Raw genomic sequence first — 15,497 nt, 5'->3', positions numbered from 1 at the left:
CATTTCTGCTCACATTTAATTGACAAAGCTAAGTCACACAGGCAATCCTAATTCAAGTGGACAGGCATGAATAATCCTCCAATAAGGAAGGGTACAAAAGTCATATGGACAAACTGATTCTCAGTGGGACAGGATAAAAATAATCTGTAGAGAGAAAGAACAAATCTGTGTCAACAATAATACAACCTATCAGTATAATATTACTCCCCAGTCTAACATTAATTCTACTAAACCACACTAGATTTGTGTTGGTTCCAAGTAGATAAAGAAAATTAAACTTCTCTGGATTTTTTTTATGATGGCAACATGTTAAAAAATTGGCTTATGTAATGAAAATTCCGTTACTAGTAATGTTTGATAACCAAGCTTTAAGATCATATGTACACAGTGACTCTACTGTATATAAAAACAATTTATGACAGAGATTTATTCACAGTTCATTAAATAGCTGTTCAAAACTGGTTTGAAACTTTCCAAAGCATGTTTAAAATTTGTAGAAATGACATCTTGGATATAAAAGTAAAATAAAACAGTACTTTGACTCCTGACATATTTGGAATGGAAACACATCAATCACCCACAGCCTGAAGTACAGGATGATGTTTAGTGCCGAGAAGGACTGCTTAAAAATGTTGTTTGACTGGCATATCACAATCTTCTTTTTTTCTTTTTTCAATTTTTTTCCCCAAAATTATCTGTTCAGAGAGACCTTAATCATCAACACTGAAAAAACATCTGTACCATATTCCTTGGAGTGCATGTTTTCCTGCAGAAAAACATCAGAGTAGGACACACTCTGGACAATAACTTGAATGTTTCTTCTCTAAATTACATTTTTTTTTGTATAAGCATTTTCTAAACCTTATTTTTCATGTTCTTAGTGAAGGGAAACAGATCAATCAAAAATTTCCCTTGGGTCTTGCATACTCCTAGGTGATTCAAAGGATACAATTGAAATATATAAAATAATTCTTGCCCTGAGGTAGCTTACAGGTAAGTTGGTAATTTCAGGCAAAATTAAACAATTAAGAATAAATTCTAATATCTATAATGAAAACTCTGGATGGAGATAACACTTTCAATTCAAATCTCAGAATCTTTATACTGTAAAGATAACTTAATGGGAAAGCAAAAGGGTCAGGTGGAAATAATAGTATGTAACTATATTATTATATACGTATATATTTTTTAACCTAACCTCTTTGATTTCCTATATATTATATATAATTCTATGTGTAATGTGTATATTAAATACATACTTGTTTATACACGAGATACCAACAGTAATGCACAAGAATGGAAAAAAGCTTTAGTGTAGATTTAATGACACATCTGGAAGTTTCCATTTCAGTATCAGAAGAATTCCAGTAAGAAAGAGGAGTAAATTTTTAACTTCAAACTTGAGACAGTAAGCTAATAGGAGAGAATTACTTGAAAATGATAAATTATTACATAAATAGGTTAAAGGATTAAAATGATATAATGACCTCAACACGTGCAGAAAAGTATTTGATAAATCCACATCCTGTAACAAGGATTTTTAACTAACCAGAAATAGATTTCTTTAATTCAATAAACAGAATTCTCAAAAACCCATTGCAAATAACAAGGTTAATTATAGAAAAATGAGAACATAATTTTTTAAAGAAGAGCAAGATATGGGTGCCCACTCTAGCCAGTGCTATTCGATATTGGATGTAAGTGCTAGTTGGATAAGTAGTTTAAAAATAATAATTTTTTTAATTTTTATTTTATTTATTTTGGCTTTTTGGCTTTTCTAGAGCCGCTCCCATGGCACATGGAGGTTCCCAGGCTAGGGGTCTAATCGGAGTTGCAGCCGATGGCCTACAACAGAGCCACAGCAATGCAGGATCCGAGCCGCGTCTGCAGCCTACACCACAGCTCATGGCAATGCCGGATCCTTAACCCACTGAGCAAGGCCAGGGATCGAACCCGCAACCTCATGGTTCCTAGTTGGATTCGTTAACCACTGAGTCATGATGGGAACCCCCAAAAAATAATAATTTTTTTTAAAAGAAGAAAAAGATAAATGGGTTTAGAAGGAAACAATTCTGTCAGTTTTCCAAGAGACCATTATTACCTACTTCATAAAAGTAAAAACTTCTCTGATCATTTATTAGAGTGTGTAACACAATTTTTCAAGATAATTGAAAAAAGAAATTCAGTATACAAAATTCAATTGACTTTTGGCATACAACAGTTAAAACTACAATTTATAAAAATATATAAAAATATAACACCTAACAGTAATTATAAGAAAAATATAGAAGACATAGAATATATGACATATAATATAGACATATAATATAGAAGACATAATTAGAAGAAAAATATGGAATAAACTATGAAACTTTATCAAAAGGCATTTAAGTCTGAAATAAATCCATAAACATATGATGGTCATAGGTTGGAATAACGTTGTAAAGCTATTCAAACTGTCTGAGTCTAAAATATTGATGAAATCTCAATCACAATACAAGAACTGTTAGTGCGTGTAAAACTCTACTACAGACTAAAATTTTCATGAGTATTGAATGTTCAAACAACAAATGTGCTACTAAATAAGGAAAAGCTTTTTGGACATATGGATAATTATCTGAAAGTATTATTTAGAAATAAACCCATCAAGAGAAATAGATGGCCCAGTAAACAGATACACTTCTATTTTTTGTATTCATTGTATTTTTTAATAGTAAATTTTAAAAAGTAATTCTTAATTATTTTTGAAGTGTAGTTTATTTACAATGTTATAATGGTGTATTAGGTTCAGGTGTACAGCAAAGTGATTCAGTTATATATATATGTATATATACACATAAAATATAATTTTTTTAGATTATTTTCTGTAAGGTAGTACAAGATATTGAATATAGGTCCCTGTATATAGTAGGTGCGTATTGGCTATCTATTTTACGTACAGTAGTGTAAACCTGTTAATCCCAAATTCCTAATTTATCTCAATCCCCCGACATATCCTCTTTGGTAACCAGAAGTTTGAGTTCCATGTCTGTTGAGTCTATTTCTGTTTTGTAAATAAGTTTATCTGTATAATTTTTTTAGATTCCACATAAAAGTGACATTATATGATATTTGTCTTTCTTTGTCTGACTTTCTTCACTTAGTATGATAATTTCTAGGTCCATCCATATTGTTGCAAATGGCATTGTTTCATTCTTTTTATGATTGAGTAATATCCCATTATATATCTATGTCTATATCTATATCTATATCACATCTTCTTTATCCATTCCTCTGTTGATGGACATTTAAGTTGCTTCTATATTTTGGCTATTATAAATAGTGCTATGAATATTGAGGTATATGTATCTTTTTGAATTAGAGTTTTCTCTGGATACAGTGGGATTGCAGAATCATATGGTAACTCTATTATTAGTTTTTTAAGGAAACTTCATACCATTCTCCACTGCACCAATTTACATTCCCATTTACACTGAAACCATTATTGACAAACCAAGAGTTGTTAAGTGCATATGTCTCCGTTAGTTTTGTTGCTGAATTCAAGTTAACTGTGGTATGTTATTGCTTGCAGTGGACAAAACCTGGAATTGACCAAAGAGAACTGATAAAATAAATTATTGAACATTCATATAATGAAACATAAACATTTATGGAAATATTAGCGAGATATTTAAACAATCAAAAAAATAAATAAAAATCAAGTTGTACAATAACCGATACATTATCACCCATTATGTATATGTCAACTGGTGGATAGATAACTCTTATGTTGGTTTCAAGTGACAGTTGTATAAGTAGATATATGGGTAGATAAGAAAATTATGAAATATGTTCCCTTTGTGGATGGGAACAATTTTTAAAAATCGTATCTCTAGAGAAATATTGGGGTAGGACAGAGAAATAAGGCAGGAAGAGGAGGTTTTCATTCTTCATTTTGTCTTTTCATATTCAAAAAAAAAATTTAACCCTAGAGCAAATCATATGAACTACTTTTTGAACATTTTATTTGAAAGAATATACAGGAGTTCCCGTCGTGGCGCAGTGGTTAACGAATCCGACTAGGAACCATGAGGTTGCGGGTTCGATCCCTGCCCTTCTCAGTGGGTTAACGATCCGGCGTGGCCGTGAGCTGTGGTGTAGGTCGCAGACGCGGATTGGATCCCGCATGGCTGTGGCTCTGGCATAGGCTGACAGCTATAGCTCCGATTAGACCCCTAGCCTGGGAAACTCCATATGCCACGGGAGCGGCCCAAGAAATGGCAAAAAGACAAAAAAAAATTAAAAATAAATAAATAAAAGAATATACAGAGAGAAAAGTGCAAAACTTGTAAAGGCACAGCATAGTGAACCCAATGACTATGAGTATACACATATAACAGCAGCCAGATTAAGAAATACCATCAAGAAATACCCAGATATACCCTTCATGCACTCTACAAGTCTGTTTTCGGTTTCAACATGACTGATATTTGGGTTTTTTTTTTTTTTTTTGGCTTTTTGCTATTTCTTGGGCCGCTCCTGCGGCATATGGAGGTTCCCAAGCTAGGGGTCGAATCGGAGCTGTAGCCACCGGCCTACGCCAGAGCCACAGCAACGCGGGATCCGAGCCGCGTCCGCAACCTACACCACAGCTCACGGCAACGCCGGGATCGTTAACTCACTGAGCAAGGGCAGGGACCGAACCCTCAACCTCATGGTTCCTAGTCGGATTCGTTAACCACTGCGCCACGATGGGACCTCCGATATTTGGTTTTAATATAATTGATAATGTTTAATGTTATGCTGGAATTCTACAACCACTGTTTATGTTTGTTAAAGGAATATAAATTTAGTTTATAAGGAATTGAACTTTTTTATGAAATGAGTCTCTTAAATGTGATTAATTGTGATTTACTATGTCCAAAGAGGCAAATAGTCACTAACAATTCTTCAGAAACCAGAAAAGGTAAAAGGGAGTCCTTGGTTTTTGTTTTTGTGGTGTTTTGTCTTTAGATTATTTTCATCTAGAGAAAGAAGTGAAGGTCTATCTCTGTTTCATGATGTCTGAGATCTAAGCCAGGGTGTCTTGGATGACTGGGGTGGCTGGTCCAACTGGCATGGCCACATCTATAGAGACATCATTCTTTTCCTGATGGATCTCTGGCTGGAACATCCACTCACATGTCAGGGCTGGTGTGACAGATTAGCTAACAAACAGTTAGCATTGCTCTCCCTGTGGCCTTTCCAAGTAGCTAGATTGAGCTTCCACACAGCTTCATGGTTGCAGGGAAGTGGGACTTTCTATACAGTGGCTGAATTCCCACAGAGTGAGCATACCAAAAAGCTCAGGAGAAAGCTGTAGAGCTGCTTCTTATTCAGCTCTGAAGCCTCAGAGTGGGCGTGGTCCCACATTGTATTGTTCAAGCAAGTTAGTAAATTCAGATGTAAAAGGAGTAAAAACAAGCTCCATCTCTCCATGGGAGGATTAGTGTAAAACCTGAAGTATTTCTCCAGGTGAGCTCTATCTTCTTGGCCACTTTTCTTCTTACTTTATATTGACACCATTGAGTGGCCTCACAAAACCTATACAGTTTTAACATTTATGCATTGATGATTACAAAGTCTGTAATTCCAAAACTCATCTTACCTCTGAGATTCAGATCCAAAATATCCAAAACCTACTGAATGCTTTCTTATGATATATCTATAGATTTCTCTTAGTTGGTGAGTCTAAAAACATCCACGTGCGATTTCTGATTTTAAAAATACCACTTACTTATTGTGGAAATATATGTATTTTAAAATAACACAAAACCAAAGACATGAGTCACCCGTAATACTACCACCTAGAAACAACTAGTTAGTATGTATAAACTCTGCCTCTCTCACACACATACATACCCCTATACCCTTTGCATTGAAAGTATAACATTAACATTTTTCTTACAAGAAATATGACTGCTTAGAACTCAATATTTGTATTACTCACATGCAAAATGCTATAAAGTACTTATGCATAAACTTCAAATCAAGTAAATTTAGACCACTTTTGCACAAGAATCTACTTCTTTGACTGTTACATGCTCCTGGTTACATTTAAGTTACAAAGGGGAATGTGCAGCAGGGTAGAGCTCTTTCAGGGTCAAAGCTGGCACAACATTACCCTTGAGTTACTGGGTATGGTTTTCCATAAATAAATTTTCCTTCCGGGAACCAATATACTTACTCCAGAAAAATAGCAGAGAGCAGCACTGTGACATTTAGTGAAAATTCAGTTTTGAAATGGACATGTGGCTTCTAACTATTATCTAATTTCCATGCATCTTAGATCAAGACCTTTGAAAACTGTGTTTGAAAGTCCAAATGTCAGTATAAAGTGTTTGAGTTTAATATTATTCTGAGGCGTGAGTGTATGTATGTGTATATGTGTGCATTTGCATTTTAAATAAAAAGAAAAATAAAACTGCAAAAATATTTTTAATTATGAAATAAGCATTTTTAATTATTTCTCAATTTTTGAATTGAAAATGTTGGTCTAAGTCATCTCAAATCTAATAGATGATTGTTAAAAGTCAAAATGGGAGTTCCCGCTGTGGTGCAGTGATTAACAAATCCGACTAGGAACCATGAGGTTGTGGGTTCGGTCCCTGGCCTTGCTCAGTGGGTTAAAGATCCGGCAATGCCGATAACTGTGGTGTAGTTGCAGATGCGGCTTGGATCCCATGTTGCTGTGGCTCTCGTGTAGGCCCGTGGCTCTGGCGTAGGCTGGTGGGTATGACTCCAATTAGACCCCTAGCCTCGGAACCTCCATATGCCATGGGGGCAGTCCTAGAAAAGACAAAAAGACAAAAAAAAAAAAGTCAAAATGTAACTAAATAGCTTGAGATATGAAAGTAAATGAAAAATAAGCAATTACATGAAGGGTGGGTGACTGAAGAAGGGGAGATATTCTAGAGATCATTGTTTCAATAAGCTTTGGTGCTTTTTTTTTTTCTTTTTGTATGCTTCTGGAAGAGCAGGCAAAATGCAAGACAGATAAATAAGTCTGGTCACTATCATAAGGCAGTTCTATACGCTCCAGAGAAGATGTACAATGTGTAAGACAAGTAGAATGACAGATGGAATGTAACAAGACAGCAAGAACAGCTCCTCTGTCACCCAACTCCATACTGTCTAAAGAGGTAGCCACTTTTGAATGATGTTTTCATGTATAATACTCCTGGGTGAAACCATTATACAGAGTAAATTGTTAGCATCCATGGAACTAGATCTGACCATCCAGCTTCGGTGTAGAAGAGGATAATCCCAGTCAAGTTGCATACTGCTGCTTTCCTATACCTGAAGACATCCATACAACCTGAGCTCCTATCTCACTATCCTCCACTAATCTGATCCAATTCCTACCCCTAACTCTTAAAGTATGGTTCTTTGTTTTTTTGGAATTTAATAGCAGTGAGAAACAAATTTTCTGTCATCCTAAAACTCTTCTCAGAATGTTTACTTTACCTCTTTGCCTTTAAAAGAACTAGAGTATGGTGTTCCCATGGCAGTTCAGCAGGTTATGAACCCAACTAGTACCTATGAGGATGCAGGTTCTATTCCTGGCCTCACTTAGTGCGTTGCCATGAGCAGTGGTGTAGGTTGCAGTGCATGGCTCAGATCAGAGTTGCTGTGGCTGTAGTCTAGGCCAGCAGCTTCAGCTCCAATTTGACCCCTAGCCTGGGGCCTGGGAACTTCCATATGCCGTGAGTGCGGCCCTAAAAAGAAAGAAAGAAAGAAAGAAGAAGAAAAAAAAAAAAAAGAACTTGATTATGCTCTCTAAATTCTTAAATTCTCCACTTCTTTAATGGCCATCTCAATCTGAGGATGATTATTTATTTTCTTTCATATGACAATTCCATGGGAAATTTTAGTCTGTTATAACTATCAGGTGATTAAGTCCTTTCTCTCATCCAAACCAGGTAAGCAGTTCCATTTCTTTGAGACCTAAAACTTTCAGATGAACAATTTACTCATCTTTATTGTTTCCAAGATACACCAGTCTCTTGCTGACTCCTATTTATTCAGTCAAAACAGAGCTCTTCACTCAAAATTTTACTTCCTGAAGTTGCTGTTACAATTTTTGGCAACATCAATAGCCACATAGTTATTTCAGACAACACTTAATCTTTCAATTTCTTCACTTACTTAAGTCATAAAATTTTCCCCCATTTTTTTCACCTATCTTCTCTTATAATGATACTCAGGACAATTGGTATCATCAAAATCTGATCTCTAAAATTTTCGAAGTAGAAACTCAGCTTTAAAAAAAAAAAAAAAAGAAAGCAGCCTCTTTACTTTTAATTTGTCTTTTCAAGCAGTCTTGGTTCATCTCTTCCACCACTCCTGTCATAGTCTATCCTCCTGTGTCTTAATCTTACCATTTGCTCAAAATCCATCTGTTATCATTTCCTCACTTTACCTTCTTTGTTGAGCAGCTGAGAATCTATGGTTCCTCAATACTGTTACTCCCCAAAGTGTCCTTTGTTCCATCCCTGGGCCTCTCCCCACCCCCACCTGTCTCCACATTTGCATTCCAAAACCCCAACTCTGAAGGAAACAAAAATGTGTCACGCCAAAATACGCCACTTTGGCATATTGATTATTTTGAATTAAAAATTCTTAAGAAATTTTTAATTCAAGACGCAAGAAGTTCACCTGGAACCTCATTTTTCTCCTGAAAGCAGAAGAATAAACTCCCATGTGAAAAGTACCTTCTCCGTACCAAGAGAAAGGAAGACATTATTTTATCACCAAAGAAAGGAAATTAAGGGCCAAGAAACCTATACAAAAACCTTGGTGAACTAAGCCTTATCTTCCTAGTAACTTCGTTACCATTTACTACCCATAGCCCAAAGCACTTTTTTTTATCAAATCATCACAATTTATTGTTTCTTATTCTAAAAAATATAAAAGCTTCCTTCTATGGTCACTTCTTCAGGACCTCATTCTCATGTGAAAACCCTCATGCACATGTAAAAATTTAATAAAATGCACATGGGCTTCTCCTGTTAATCGATCTTATGTCAGATTAACTCTTAGGCTCTGCTTGAGACTTTAAAAGGTTGGAGGAGAATTTTTCCTCCACTACAAACACAAAAACAAGACTTCCCTGCACCTCTGACCAAGCAGCTGAATCACACATCCAAGCAAACATGCTAGTTTTCCTTAACGTTTAGTATCTCAAGATTCAAACAGGCTGCAGCACTGTCTGATCATTCTACTATATATAAAGTAGCCTACTCACTTTCTAATTCCTGACGTTATATAATATGTTATTTTTCCAAATATGTGCTATCCTACCCCTCCTTCTGCATTCTCAGCTGATGCGCTTGCTTCATACATGATTGAGAAAAGAGAAATAACTAGATGCTAAATCTTTTCTCTTCCACCTACAAAAAACAACCTAAGCAAAACCACAGTGACCTCCAAGTTGCCAAATCCAGGTTGTCTTTTTCTCCCTACACATTACAGGAATGCAGTGTTCAGTACACTTGACCTCTTGATCCTGAAAACATTTCTTCTTTCTTGAATTCTGTACCACCAGACTCACTGTTACTCTGCTCTGACCTTTTCACTCTCTTTTTATAAACTCTATGTATTGAAATTCCCTAGAGTTCTGTCCCATATCACTACAGAGTTTTTTCCTTTTCTTCAGAGTACAGAGTTTCTTCTTGTGTAATTTTTACTTTTTTTAATGTATGTCCCCATAATGTCACACACTAGTGTTGCATGTATTTTACTTAAGGTGAGTCTCATGTTCTTCTGTGTTTTGGTTACTTTGTCTCTACTTTCATTACATCACACAGAGAAGATATATTCGCTTGTTAAGTGAATGAATAAACATACTGCTGTGAACTTATTGCAACAGTAATGTTTGTTTCTACATGGAGGAAGGCATAGAGAAAAGAGGTCAATGATTTATCTTCTCTGTTTTCATAAGTTTTAGAAACAATAGGCTTTCAGCTGGTCCTTTCTCTTATTAAAAATAATCATGTCCTGCTATTACACTCTTGTTCCTATGTGAGAGCTGTAACTGGCTGCTTTTTCTCTTCTTCTTGAGATAGTGTGCCAATGCTAAAGCGAAAGAGGTCTTTGCCTGCTTTCAGGTGGAGGTGAAAGGCTCTGCTCCAAGGGACAGCCTGCTTTTACTTTGGTGCCTGCAGGGCACCTGACATCATACATTTTGATCAGCTTCTTTCTACCTTATTAGTGATGCTACATGCTTCATGGTGCAGGTTAATTTTCTCTTACAGATCTGCATAAATTGCTAACATTATCCTATATCTCAACTACATATTCCTTCAGGGAATTGATAGCATACTTTCTCCCACTTAAATCCTGTATTTAAATTCCCTATATATCTGTATTAGAATATGCCTGAAAAAAAATTCACTATCTAGAGCATGTCTGGATATAGATACTACCTGAAGCACAGTTAAATAATAACATATCATGTATCAACAATTGAAATACTGGCCTAGTTTTCCTACTATTTCTGAACAAAATGTTGACAGCTTTCTGTTTACTTAAGTAGGATCTCCCTTTTCTACATCTTTGCTGTCACTATTAAATATACCATGGAGAGGCAGACACAGATAAATATAATTAACTTAATTAAATCTCTAGTTTTATATTCTAGAGGTTTAAGGTTTTAGGTTTCATGACCTGTGTTAATATAAAAATGGAAGCACTTTCTGTTTGGTAAGGCTGCATAATTCCCTCTCTAAGAAATAAGAGAAAATTACAAAGGTGGATCAGTTAAAATTAAATGATTCTCTCCTATAAACAAACTTCCAGATTCATCGCTGAAACCAATTTCGCTACAGGTAGAACCACTTTAAACGTGTCTTGTTTGTCTCTGTTACTGATCTTCATTAGAATCTGTGTGTGCTGATAGTTTGGTCAAGGAATCGTTTCCTATGTTTTAGCTTATGGAAATGAGTATATGTAGGAAGCAGAAACCTCTGTTAGATATTTCAGGAGTAATTTAATAGGAAGGATAAGTTGCTTCTGAAACTGTTGAAAGGGGTGGAAGGAATGATCAAAGAATAAGATTCTCAGAAAGACACTTAAAACAGATTCCACTTTCTAGGGGAGCTATGATCTCTGCCTAATCAAAGCTATTGGTAACAAGTCATTAGGAATTTGCCGCCACAGGTACAAGTGTACCTTGACACACACAAGCTGCTCATGGACACTGGACAGTGATTCTGGCCCACTGACTGACATGATCCTCTCATAATACCAAAACCTAGACACAGTGTATTGGAAACTGCTTCAGATCAGATGAGCTCCACATCCTGGCTTTCCAGGAGCAAAGGACTAAGATAACAAGAAAATTGCCTCTAATCCATTTCTGCTTTCCAAGTCTCAAGTGAAATACTGTTTTAAGTTTTTATGCTTTCAGAGTAAGAAATGTGAGTAGATGCTGCATGACAATGACCAAATCCATCTTAATATCTTTGTGAAGAAAACCAATATGCAAAGGGAATGAGTGTGAGAGGTCTATCAAATTGATTACAAAGGTTCCACTTTATCAATACTACAATTTTGAAATAATTAATATATCACATGAAGAATAAAACTAGTTCTCTATTCTTTGAACTCCTCCTATACTGAAATATTGGAATTTCCCAAACTTCCTAGGTTTTCTCTTGCCTATTACCTTGCATGTTAAATTCCTAAATAGTACTGCTATTCTCTCCCTACATCCTAGTTATTGGCCTACCCATCTGTTTCAGGAAGCTATATTTTATCTCCAACTTCACTTGCATTTAATCCTCCCAAATGCTTCCAAAGCTTTCCTTGTAAATCTCTGTCAAAAAATAATCATCTATTAACCTACCTATATATTCCAATAGATCATAAAGTTTCTAAGGACAGTCATCTTCTTCTGTATCCAGTAAGGATAGCAGGTGCTCAGTAAAGGTTACTTGAATCTATGTTCAAAGGACATTTTCAGGCTTTTAAGTACCGTTTATTTTTATTTTATTTTATTATTTTATTTTGTCTTTTGTGTTTTTAGGGTCGCACCCGCGGAATATGGAGGTTCCCAGGTTAAGGGTCTAATAGAGTTGTTGCCGCTGGCCTATGCCACAGCCACAGCAATGACAGATCTGAGCTACATCTGCGACCTATGCCACAGCTCATGGCAACACCAGATCCTTAACCCACTGAGCAAGGCCAAGGATCAAACCTACAACCCCATGGTTCCTAGTCAGATTCCTTTCCACTGCGCCATGATAGGAACTCCATTAAATACCATTTAAATAAGAGTTGTTTTTTATTCAAAGTGTGGTTGTCTTCAAAGTGTCATATTGATGATTCAATGGTACCTCAAATGATTGGATACTTGTCTTACCTTTTTAGTTGAAGTGTGTTTACCTGTTAGGTAGATCCAATTATGATTTATTTTTTCTTCATAGACTTGAAATATTTAAAAGAAAAGTATCTTTTGTTCTCTCCCTATGTCCAATCTAAAAAAATGTTAAATCAACCATTGTGTTGAATCGTAGCTTTTTTTTTTTTTTTTTGGTATTGAAAAAAGTTAAGGACTCAGGGCAAAACCAGGAGTTGTCCTCTAGCCAGAAAATTAGCACCATCACCACCACCCCTTGCCCCCACAAACTACTAGTTTTGAGCAGCAAATAACATGGAAGAGAAAGTCTTTGGGTCAACTTGAATGTTTGGTAATGGTGGACAGGGTTTAGCACAGAAGAAATATGTTTTATTAGAATTAATAACATTGCATTTCCCTTGCAAGAAACCCCATCCCAAATCTTCAAACACCCCAGTGCCTACTCTTTGGGAAAATATCAACAAAATTTATTTGACCTTGTGTGTAGTAAAAATCCATTAATGATTCTTTGCCTTATGATGTGATATTTCTAATAAAATCATAGGACTTTTTGAAAAAATTTAGATATAAACAGTAGGTTCCTATAGCTTTCAAAGCAAAAATATCATTTATAGCAAACTGCTTGCATTTAGGAATAGCTTATCTTTATTTTTGCCTGCTTCCTGCCAAAAAAATCAAATCCTAAAAGCTACAGAAGAAAATATTGGAAGATAAGTTATACAATGCAGGCATCTGGAGAAAGAGAGACCATGATGATAATTACAACATTATCTTTATGGTTTTGTACATCACGTGCTCAAGAACCAGTTTTGCTACAGAGAATTAAAAACCCAGATAAGATGATAGACATCTTTAAGCAGATAATAAAACAAAAAAATGCAACCATTCTACGAGTTTCTGATATCTAAATACAGCTATTATTAGTGTTGGAAGGACATCCAGAGAGAGAGTAAATTATGAATTACCCCCCTTTTTGCTATTTGTAACAAAGTAATTAAAATAGCAAAAATTATTATTCAGGTATTAAAAATGAGAAGCTGGTGGGGGGACAAGCAAAGGACAAAAAAAAAGGAAACAAAAACAATATATATAGATTAAAATGGGATGAGGACTTTTTTCCTTTTTTATTAAATCCCAATAATTTTATTTTCAGTTTACATAAGTGTGAATGAGAACTTCTTTACAGGTTGAACACTGACATTAAGCGGTTTAAATTATATAAAGATCATAAAGATTCCACAAGTTTGTTTTTCAAAGTAAACTGGAAGAGGTTAGCCTCTAGGAATTTGCCCTATTGATATGCTGAAAAAAGTTCACTTGGAACCATTTTGAAAAATGTAAACATATTTTATAAAAATAAATGCAGATAATTCATAATTGATAATTATGAATATATGGTGTCATCCATGCTGTCAATTGCTTTTTAAGTCATGGATTCATTTAAAACAAAAAAAAAGAATGCAATTCCACACACCTGTGTTGCACAGTAAGGAAATGCTCTTAGACACAGACAAAATAGTATCTCACTTTCCTTCTCTTTTTCTTTCTTCCTAGTTTTCCCTTCCCTACTTCTTTTTACCAATTATTTATCTGAACATTAACTGCATTTTTGTAGGTAAATACTATTTCTGCAAATTGCTACTATGATATATCATCTATATCCTTGTTCTGCATATTTCAGGAAGTTGGCATATGTTTCTTATGCTGCATTATAACACTATACAATTCCTGCAAATGGAGAAGGTTATTTGCTTTTAATGACTTACATGATTCTTTTAAATCCACCTGGATAATCCAGGGTAATCTCCTTATTTTAAGGTCTCTAACCTTAATTATATCTGTAAATTCCTTTTTGCCATGTAATGTGACATATTCACAGATTCCAGAGATTAGAGCCTGGACATCTTTGGAGTACTATTTTTCTGCCAGCTATACTAATATTTTCTTTGCTACTCATTTGATTATTTAAGTGACTAATGTAAACAAAAAATGGCTCAAAATTTGTGTACTTAGAATATTTGAAACAAAGCCAAAGTGATCCTTAGAATCTTGGGAGGAACTTTGCTCCTCAAAATTTTATTTGCTGATAGATACTACTAAATATTTACCTAACTTAGAGTAATAAAATAAATGCCTCAGTCACATCTTAAAGTTGTATGAATGCAACCTTTTGACCAGAATTTCCACAATGTAATTTGTTAGCAAGAGTACACAGAGCAATGGGAATAAGCATTTTAGTATTGGAATGGTCCACAAACATGGATTATATTGGCAAGGCACAACATGAAGCTCCCTGCAAATGTTAGGTCTCAGTAAACTATGAATCAACTATAAATAACTTGCAGGATGATCTGCAGTCAGTTGATATGTCATTGTTGGTCATTGTTGTAATCCATGGCTTGGTTTGCATATATTGAAGTTGATAAGCATAACTTTTAAACAAGAAATTTGTATAAAGGTTCTAATTTCAGGAGTTTATGTTGAGTAAAGTCAACTCTAATAACAATGCCTTATATTTTTACAGTGCTTCATTGCTCAGAAAATCCTTTATCTTTATATTAACAAATATAATTCTTACAACCCTGTAAAGTTGTTATGACAAAATATGATCTCTGTTCAAGATAGATTCAATATGTGGTCATAAACATAAACTGAGCCTTTCAGTTCTTTGTTTCAGATTTTAGAGGGTTTTTTTTTTTGTATTTGTGTATATTAGTAAAAACATTATTCGAAGAGAAGATATAAGACTAAACAGGACTATCTGAGTGATAAAGATGATATAAAATATTCCTACAGGCAAAAAGGTGGAGTAAATGGATTCAAGGAGATCTCTCCCTCCAGTTCTGTATCCTTAGCCTCTACAAGGGTTGGGGGCAGGCTAAGCACATGTTAGATAAGATGTTGGTTACTTCAAACTTCAGTTACTTAGCAGTTTTATAAACATCTGACAATTTTTAAAATTTTTACTCATTTTCTTTTGAGACAGTGTTAACTTATTTGATGCCTACATCCACACAGGTTACACAATTTCATCACAAAAACAGTTCAAATAATTAAAGTCAATAACACACTCAAGGGTGAACATGTGTCAGTCACTATATGTCGCACTCCTTTATAT

The sequence above is a fragment of the Phacochoerus africanus genome, chromosome 13 (genome assembly GCF_016906955.1).
Source record: "Phacochoerus africanus isolate WHEZ1 chromosome 13, ROS_Pafr_v1, whole genome shotgun sequence".
In the NCBI taxonomy this organism is placed as follows: domain Eukaryota; kingdom Metazoa; phylum Chordata; class Mammalia; order Artiodactyla; family Suidae; genus Phacochoerus; species Phacochoerus africanus.
This window is presented reverse-complemented; position numbering follows the sequence as displayed.